Source organism: Petromyzon marinus, chromosome 59 (assembly GCF_048934315.1).
Source record: "Petromyzon marinus isolate PM22_M1 ecotype Great Lakes invasive population chromosome 59, UKy_Petmar_22M1.pri1.0, whole genome shotgun sequence".
Taxonomy (NCBI): domain Eukaryota; kingdom Metazoa; phylum Chordata; class Hyperoartia; order Petromyzontiformes; family Petromyzontidae; genus Petromyzon; species Petromyzon marinus.
In genome coordinates, this window is record NC_133725.1 from 16,014,609 (window position 1) to 16,023,705 (window position 9,097).

Here is a 9,097-nt window from a genome sequence, read left to right on the forward strand (position 1 = left end):
CCCACTATCACCTTCTTACTCTAACCGATCTGCCTAATCCTCCCAAATAACTCCCACTATCTCCCTCTACTTCCCCAGTCGCTCCAACTATCTCCCTCTTCATTCCCCTTTCCTGCCACTATCTCCCTCTTCCGCCCCCTTCCCTCCCACTATCTCCCTCTTCCTCTCCCGTCCCCCCCGCTATCTCCTTCTTTCTCTCCTATCCCTCCCACTTTCTTCCTCCCCCGTCCCTCCCACTATCTTCTCATCCTCCCCCATCCATCCCACGATCTTCCTCATCCTCTCCCGTACCTTCCGCACCTTCCTTATTTAACACCATCAGGTTCACAGACTCGCCCTCGCTTCTCCCAAGTCAAATAGCCTAGCTTAGACACAACCCTCACCATGTTACACTGACGGCATCGACCGAGACAGCCAACAACTATCCGGCCGCCCAATTATCTAGTGAAGACGGCAGCGACCAAGTCGGCAAAGACAGTGCCAACGAGACGACTCCACTTCCCAGAACCTGCAACCACGAGCTCTCGCTCTCTGCTGCTTTTATCCGACTCGGCGCGGCCTGGCTCCGCCCTGGCCGCGCCTCCCTTCTCCAACCCACGAGCGGGTTCCAGGGTCTTCCAGACAGGGTCTCTGTGATCCTTGCCCCAGTGCCTCCGCCCTGCTGACAAACCCGCGTGAGGCTCACTGGCATGTGTACTCCCCGTCCACCGCAGTTGCCGCTGCTGGACAACAACCATTACTCTACAGTTGTACTGCCCTTCTGTACCGTGCCACCGAGCCATCAACACGGACTCACAGCATCAACACAGACTCACATGATCAACACAGACTCCCACGATCAACACAGACTCACAGCATCAACAGACTCACACGATAAACAGACTCACAGCATCAATACAGACTCACACCATCAACACGGAAACAGGGTCAGTGAGCAAGATGGCGGATGAGTGCATACATGATGTGAGTGGTGGTGAGTTCAAGTTGAGCACCCAGTTTTAAATCTCATTTACTCCCACCACCACCAGCAACCCACCACCCTACATACAACAGTCGGAAGTAAATGCCTACACACCCTACATACAATCGTCAGTAGTAGGAGTGGGGAGAAGAGGGCATCAGTGGGGGCGAGGCATGAAGCGTTGAGAAGCCCTCAGATACTCCATAAAACCCCGAGTTTCATGGAGTATAATTTTCAGCATTACAGTTCCATTTTTTTTTACGTTAACAAATGGCTCGCGATATATTACACCGTATAGGTAACTAGATTGGGCGAGGGATGGTCTTTTTCGTTGAACAATCAATAAAGCTACGGTGTCGTACTGTGCCCGTATCCGTGTACGGTACTGTGCACTAAAGGAAGAAAAATCGAGCGGCTGAACCTCACTGCCTCCTTACCGGAGGCTGTAAACATCAAGTGACCTGAAAACTGCGATGGGACATGAAAGACAACATGGAGAGACAAGAGGGCGCCACGTGTGTTCTTCCATGGCAGCAGCAGCATCATCGCAGGCAATGAGGTTCAAATGGGCACAGGAACTTTGAGGTGGACCCACGAGTGGTCGAGCCACAGGGGCGCGCAATCGGCGACCTCTATACGCTTGGCGCAATCCGCACCGTCATTTCACGGAGCCCTTGTCCGCTCGACGAGTGCGACGCCGCCGTCCCACCGTCATTCGGCGCCTCGTGGTGACATCACAACAGCAAAGCGACAGGTGTTGTTTATTCATTTCTTGAGGCAATTCGAGGGCCCGGTTACATCACGTTGTGATACACGCACACACCGTCAACATATACTACACCGGTTATAAAAAAAAAGCAGGGGATAGAAAGGTGGGGGAGCGGACCCGACCACAGGTATTGTTTAAAAGACGTCAAGCGGACCGGGGGTTTTAAATGCAAGTCCATGCGGACACCAACATCCGAACGATTGTACCAATAAATCCTGAACCTTCTGGAAGATTTCAGCTCCCGCTGGTTTGGATCAGGGTGATGTTGGGGCAAATTCCATTAATTGGGAAAGGCGCCAATCTTGTGGGAATGTCCTCGCCAGAGAAGAAACTTGTCGCTTCCATGTTTTATTTTAATCCGACGTCCCATTAGCGAGATCCAGAGCGTGACGGACTCATATGGAGTCGGCCTCCTGTAATTTTTCTGGTCTCATTCTCACCACAGGTGAAGGCAGAGCCACACATCAACGTGCCAATGGGGCCACGGTTGAAGTGGTGGGGCCACGGTTGAAGTGGCGGTGGCCACGGGTCATGTGGCCTCGATGTATTTTCCATGTTGAAGGCCGATTGCCCCAAACATTGCCCGTCATATGCAGTGTCACTGAATAACGTGTGAAACATACTGTAGCATATACAAAATTGTATTTTCTTCATACATTAAATACAATAAACACAATAAACATGAAATGCGTATAGGACATTTATAACTCTCAATGACCAAACTTGTATTTTATGAACACACTTATACGAGCAAAATATGACAAAAGTGTTCCAGATTTCAGTTTCAATTGAGACTGAAATCCGGAATCATTACCCCCTACTGACAGACTAATAATACCCGCTCGCAGGCCAAGTGCTGATTCACTTTGGGGCCTCGCCTGGTATAGAGGTCGTGGGTTAAATCCCGACGCCTGTATATCTGGAGTTTGCATGTTCTCCCCGTGACCGCGTGGATTTTTCTCTGGGTCCTTCGGTTTTTCCCTCCACATTTAGAAACATGCGTTTAAAAGTATTTGGCTGCTATATATTTCTGCGTGACAAGCCACTTCATAGCGCTTTCATTTGTGGCCCGGTCGTTCCTGAAAGAGAGCTATACAGCTGAGTGGGCCTTACCTGGTAAAATAAACATAGATTAGTTTTGTTAGTTTATTTTGTGCCACAGGGGGACAGCTACAGGGGGGGGGGGGGGTGCCCATTAAAATGGTCGAGATGAGATGCAACTTAAGGCGCTTGTGACTTCCCAAAAATATTATTTATGGCAGGTTTTCACACTCTTACATTCAGCCCATCATCCTCTCAGGGGTCGATAAAATTTACAACCACTTCGTAGGGAAGTCCACAAGGAATGTGGAATTTCCACCGCCTCTGCAGGGGTGTAAAGTGGAGACGAGTAACAATGTGTCAGGCAGACTTACGCTCCATCTCGAATCACGGTCCCACCTCCTTCAACTCGATGTCCTTGCCGTCGCGCTTGTAGACGTTGTACCTGTTGGGAGGGGGGGGGGGCACAGAAGTCACGGGAGGGGATGCGGCAAATTACACGGACGGCGCTGGACTCTCATTACGTGTCCTCGCAGACGTTTGCCAGTTAGAGGCCAGCGGCCACCCTGTTTAAAACTGCGGATGCATTAACAAATGAACAACATTACGCGCCTTCAGCTTCAGAGATGGCGTTAAATAAACTCTTTGCTGTTGCTCGAAAACTAAAGTAAAACGAAACTATTTTTATTTTACCACTGAGCTATGTAGCTCTTTTTCACATAAAAATGTATAGCAGCAAAATACTCGAAATTCAAGTTTCTAAATGTGTAGGGAAAAACCCAGAAGACCCGGAGAAAAATCAAAGTGACCAGGAGGAGAACATGCAAACTCCGAATATACAGGCGGACACACAGCACCTGGCCCAAAAGTCTGCTCACTCTTTCCCATTCCGAGACATCTGCAAGTTGCCGGGTGGTAGGTGTCACGTTCACAGATGAATCTCGGTACGCGCGAGCGGCTCGGCGTTAATTTTATTTATAGAGGCGTAGCGCTGCTGTTTTTAAAAGGCGTTGCCCTCACCGCAGAGAACGGTAGTGACACGACCGGCACTCTATGGAACAAAACTGTGCCACATGCCCTCCCGCATGGCCTTATGGGAGCCTCGGTATGTCTTCAGGTCAGAAGACGTACTTGAGTTTTTCTTACGGTTCCGTTTCGACAACGTATATGTACATCATGGAAATGAGAAAGGGTTATAGCCTATACGAGGGATCTTTGTGCTTTGGGGATGGGGGAGGAAGATGTGGGTGAGACTGGCACGGTGCCCGCACGCACCCTCTTTCCGAGTCGCGACGTGAAGTTGTGCATCACGAGGTGTTGGAATGCCTCGGACATCATGTCCACGTCCGGATGTCGTGCCGCATCACCACGCTCGAGAGTGTCAAGTACACCGTGGCATCGTACCACGTGTCACATGAACAGCACGCCGGAAAGTTAGACACACCACAGGTGTCACACAGACTGTACTGGAGAGTTAAACATACTGCCCTTCCATCAGCGGCATCATACCACATCACACCACATACACAGTTAAGACACCACAATCCCCCGTCTGCAGCGTCATACTACACACCGCACATCGTACGCACAGCTAAATACACCTCCATCCCCCGTCTGTTGCACCGCATCACACACGTCACACCATGCATCACACCGGGGAGCGGGAGCGGAGTGGCTATCTCATTACACTACAAATCCGGTGACCTGACTTCGACTTCCGGTGTGTCCAAGCATCGACAGTGGGGAGACAAAAGGGGCCAGATGCGGTAATGACCACACCACCCACCCCGCCGTGTGCCCTGCCGGCCTTCGTAGGTCGCTCGGCAAACAGCACTTGCCCTGACAGCCTGTTAAAGGCTACACGGGGGAGCTTTGTCGACTGTGGTGCGTGCGCGTGCCTGGCATACCGCGGTGCTCATGCAGGACGATGAAGTCGTTGACGGCATTGGCGCAGCACGCCCACACCAGCGCCTGCAGCTTGTGGCCTCCGTGGTTTATCGGCTGAGCGTTCGGCAGGATCAGCTTCATCTCCTGCGGTGGTGGTGGGAGGGTGGTGGTGGTGGTGGTGTGGTAACATGACAGCAAGCGGTCACACGCCGAGTCCGCTCTTCCCACCGGCGTCCTTCCCGGCCACGCTGCGTTCGCCCCCCCACTTCCCCACCCCCCCACTGTATCCGACTCGGGTTGTGTTGTTTGTTTTTTCCATTGCGGAAGGCGAGCCGAGCCGTGTCGGTATACGGGGCCGCCAAACCCCGTGTTGGCACAACTGGGATGCACCATTGGAAAAACTTTACTATTTTTATTTTACCAGGTAAGGCCCACTGAGCTATGCAGCTCTTTTCCAGAAGCGACCTGGCCACAAATCATAGCTCAACTAAGTGGCTTATCGTCATGTGGAAATTTATAGCAGCCAAATACTCTTAAACGGACATCGATTCTAAATGCGGAGGGAAAAACCGGAGGACCTGGAGAGAAATCCACGCAACTCCTCGGAAAGAGGCACGCAACTCCAAATATACAGCAGGCATCAGGGTCAGGATTGAACCTGCAACCTCCTGTATACCAGGTGAGGGAGTTAACATCTCGCCACAGTGGCGCCCCCAATGGTACATCTTTCCGTGACCACCGACCGTGCGTAGTGCTACAGTAGATACATTTTCGATGAATGGAAGGGATCGGTCATCGGGAAAAGGTGGACTGAATCGCGAGGAAAGAAGTTGACAAAAGCTGCATGCACCAAACCAAAGTGTCCAACGCTCCACCACTTACGACCCCCCCCCCCCCACACAGCCTCCACCTTTCATCAACAACCAGATTTCTTCTGGTTAACTCAACGGATGCGAGTTGTCTCACACTGCACAAGCCCGTTGATTGGTCGACACGACTCGTGTGAGGTGCAAGGAACTGATTCTAAAGCCGATAGAGAACACGTGTGTGTGTGCGGTAATTTAGCAGTTAGCATGCTGCCCCACAAAACTAGTGACCCGAGGTTGATTTCCGTTCATGGCCAACACCAGTGGCGATTATCTGAACTGGTCCTGGGCCTCCCCTAGATCAATTCAGCCTCAAATGAGTACCTAGGGCGGTGTGTAAACATCATTACCAGAGAGATAAAGGTGGCCAGTTGTGGTGCTAGCCACCTACACCCTCGCAAACAGCACCTGTCACAAAAGCCTGTTAAGGCTATATGGGGGACCTCTGTCTTTGCGTGCTTGTACACATGCAATACACGAGGACCCACATTCCTCGTGTGACCCCAAACCCTGTAGCCCCTGTGGCCCCGTGCCCGCACCTTGATGAACTGCTTGAGGAGGGAGCTGGGGTCGCGTGAGGTCGTCGCCATGATGTGTGGGTCCTTCACGCCGGCTCAGCGGTACTCGTCATCCATGTGGCTGCTCACTCCTACTGACACGGGGGGGGGGGGTGGATAGAAAGAGGTGGTAGATGGGGCAGGGGGGACGGAGAGGGTAGGTTATCATTTGCCATACTTCCCCGTACAGGTGAGTGAAGGTGTGTGTGTGGGTGGATGGAAGGAGCGACCAGGAATGGTTTAGAATAGCACTCTGCAGTGATCGCGTTGATTTTGTGTAGCGAGCTGAGCACTAATGAGACCTGGATGAGTCCCAATTGCAAGAGTGGGTGGGTGATATGGCAGGTGAGTGGGTAAATTGAGTAAAATGATGAGTGAGTGAATGAGTGGGTCAGTGCATGTTAAACCTCTTTGTTACAGCACGTAGCCAACCGTGGTAATCGGAAGTGTGACAAACTAACCACAAAAAGTAGTTCTCAAGAAATGAGTTTGTCAATCTAGACGATGATTTAAAAGTGCAAAGCTCCAGTGGCTTCCTAATATTGTAAGGAAGACCGCTGCAGAAGGAAGACTGCTCCAGAAGCACACGTGATGTGGTGACCACCGCCTTCATTCGACATTCCACCAAAATTTACGCCAGCCACCACACACACACACACGGCAGTATTTACGGTCAACGCAACTGCGGCATTAAACCCATTAAACCGGTGGGGAAGGGGGGGGGGTTGAGGGCCCGCCGTTCTCGAACCGCGAACCTCCGCGGCAAAACACGGTGCCACCGCTTGGCAGGAAGGACCGACAGCGAGCCGGGGATGCGCGCCGACTCGGCGTGTCTAGCGGGCGGAGACGCGCGACGCTTATCCCTCTGCCTCGGGAGTCTCGCGGGAAGGAAGAGAGAGAGAGATGCGAGGAGACGTGATGGTGAGGGATGTGAGATCACCCTCCCCTCCCTGGTCGAACTCCACGGCCTTGTGGAGTTCAAGCGCCTCCCACCGCAGGTCCGTAGGCAGCACCAGGTTTTCTTCGGTGACGACGTCAGGGGGACAGGGGGCAGTGGGTAGGGGGCGGGCAGGGGAGAATTAACAAGGAAGAAAAATCATGCGCAAGCATGGATTCATTCAGAAACGCTTTCAACGCGCGGTTGTCTTGTCGCCTGTATTGTCAGACCGTCTTGTACCATCTTAGTCAGTCTTGCGGTCTCATTGTCTCTAGATCCGTCTCTAGTCTGTCTTGCGTGTCTCAACGTCTCTAATCTGTCTCGCTGTCTCTCGTCCGTCTTGTCGTCGCGAGCCCATCTCTAGATCCGTCTTGCCGCCCGTTACCATCGAGCGCCCTCTTGAGCCACGCCTTCTCCTCTACGAGGATCTTCTTGGCCTCCTGCGCCTTGCGGTAGAGGTACTCGCCGTGCAGTTGCGCCTCCTCAGCTGCAACACCAAACAAAGACAAAGATCCCCCATGTAGCCTTCGACAGGACTGTCGGGTGCAAGTGCTGTTAACGAGCAGCACATTTGATACACCAAGGGGGGTAGGTGGCCAGCACCACATCCGGCCGCCTTAATCTCCCCAGTGGCGATGTTTACACAACGCACCAGGTACTCATTTGAGGCTGAGTTGACCAAGGGGAGGGCCAGGAACGGAATCGTCAACAGTGTTGGCCTTGAGCGGGAATTGAACTCGGGTCGCTGGGTTAGTAGTGCAGCGTAGTGCTAATCGCGAGACGACCATAAACAACAACCGCCATTCGCCACGAAGTGGTGGAGATGTCACCACGGCGCTCGTGCCAGGCTACGTGCAGGTTAAGGCCACATGAAGCGTCGAACGCCCGCTGGCAGCAGGAGGTCACAGACAGACAGACCCAGGTTGCCATTGGTTGCTTGACTGAGATGACTGGCCGATGCACCACCTGTGCCCCCTACTGTGCTACAACACCGCTCCCACCTACACAAACTCTCTTGGGCTATACTCTTTGGTTCTTTCGGTAAAGTCACATAGGCATAAAATATAAAATAAATTAAATCACGTTTCGGGCGCAACACAAGCGTCCATCATCAGGTGGGACAAACCACAGCAAGAAACAATTGCCGACGTGGGCAAAAGAGCTGCTGTAAACAAGAGACTATATAGGTAAGAGAAGAGGGGAGGATCAGGGAGGAGAGATAGAGAGGGGGGGGGTATGATGAGGAGGGGAGTGCTGAAGAGAGCGGGGCTGGGAGTGGGAAGCTTAAGAAATTAGAGATGCGGAAAGTTAAGGCAACACCATAAAGGAGTTAAGGTTTTACCTGGTTAATAACATTCTTCCAATGATTACTCAATTTGTATCCATCTTCTCGGTTGAAGTTATGTCTGTGTTTATATATCTGGATGGCTTCATGAACAAACCTTTGATAGTAGCCCGAAGGTTTGCAGAGCGGCACCACGATACTCCTAGCGACGTCGTTGATTAATGTCTGTAATTAATATCGATGGTGAATCTCTGTAATTAATATCGATGATTCGATTCCACGAGAACAGATTCCACAAGAATCGATTCCACAACTATTTTAGTAAAGCGAAGTACGCGATTCGATTCAAACGTGTTCGTTCCGGTCTCATCAGAATCGGTATTGATTCTGTGCTGGAGGAATCCAATGAGCTATAAAGCTCTTTGATCACAGATGTGCCAGTAGGGGGCACGGGGTCATAACGTCACAACAACAAACAATACAAAAACGATAGGAGTGCAAAGGGAATGGTAGCAAACCACTAAAAATAGGTTAAATAAACCATATAAGTTCATACTCTTTGGTTCTTTCGGTAAGAAGTCTCGCTCTCCGTTCCACCCACTACAACTGGCGTCAGAAGTAGCCAAATAGTAAGATGAATCGCTATAATGGAGACGCGAAGAAAAACTCGTACCAGGGCTCCAGTGGAAGAGGAGGACGACTCAACACCACCGGGGTTGGCAGCCCCGGAAGGGGGAGGAGAAGCGACGCCGGCCGAGCTGCTCACTGCCCGGCCGCCCGGCGGCTCACCACCG

The 9,097-nt window shown here is 51.8% G+C and overlaps 1 long non-coding RNA gene across 2 annotated transcripts; it reads right to left on the minus strand.

Moving 5' to 3' along the window:
* Positions 1-1,705: 1,705 nt before the first annotated feature.
* Positions 1,706-7,407, minus strand: LOC142905893 (uncharacterized). Of its 2 annotated transcripts, XR_012929901.1 has the most exons (5): positions 6,837-7,407; positions 6,064-6,173; positions 4,679-4,802; positions 4,047-4,142; positions 1,706-3,216 (listed from the first exon to the last, which is right to left on the minus strand). It is a non-coding gene; the product is annotated as an uncharacterized LOC142905893 (long non-coding RNA). The 2 variants fall into 2 exon arrangements; XR_012929900.1 differs by having other exon boundaries at positions 6,064-7,407.
* Positions 7,408-9,097: the final 1,690 nt, after the last annotated feature.